We start from the raw sequence: 621 nt of genomic DNA on the forward strand, positions 1-621 counted from the left end.
TGGATTGCTATGAACGTAAATAATGGGTATGTGCATATGTATTTCCATTCTATTAAAATTAGTGGCATTTCCCATTCTCATTACCAGAAGCATTAGGTTGTTACAGAGGTTCTCAAGAATCAATAAATAGTTAGCAGATTTGTGAACTGACTGACTCAGTAATTCAAATATTGAAAGTGACAGATAGATAAATTTAACACCAACGCGAAATCTAACTTATTGATCCACTAACAGGAATAACTATATGAATATCAATATAGGAAAATCAAACTTACATACAGATTGACTGATTGACCTCATAAAACCCATGACGGTTAATACCCATAAACATTTCATAACACAACAGCCTTATCGCAATCTTTAGGTTATAAAAACTGCTATAAAACACATGACAAACATACACAAAAGCTGAGTACGAAGGAATACGAGACTATTTTTTTCTCACTTGCACAATTCGTTATTTGGTCAATATTACTCCAATTTTCACGTTCTAGGTTATTAAGCAGCAGAAGATAAGAACGCAAGACCGTGAACATCATGATGTGTGTAAATCTAGAACGACCGACGCGTTATTCATCAGCTGCGCCACTGGTTATTGCCCGTGTGTGTTAGGTTGGGTTT

At 35.1% G+C, this 621-nt stretch overlaps 1 protein-coding gene across 1 annotated transcript in view; it reads right to left on the reverse strand.

Annotated features, from left to right (window-relative positions):
* The window catches only part of LOC119590928 (trypsin-1-like), a gene marked incomplete at its 3' end in the record, with an annotated part of 15,198 nt that overhangs the window by 13,106 nt on the left and 1,471 nt on the right, over positions 1–621 (reverse strand).

This window comes from Penaeus monodon, chromosome 28 (assembly GCF_015228065.2).
Source record: "Penaeus monodon isolate SGIC_2016 chromosome 28, NSTDA_Pmon_1, whole genome shotgun sequence".
In the NCBI taxonomy this organism is placed as follows: Eukaryota; Metazoa; Arthropoda; class Malacostraca; order Decapoda; family Penaeidae; genus Penaeus; species Penaeus monodon.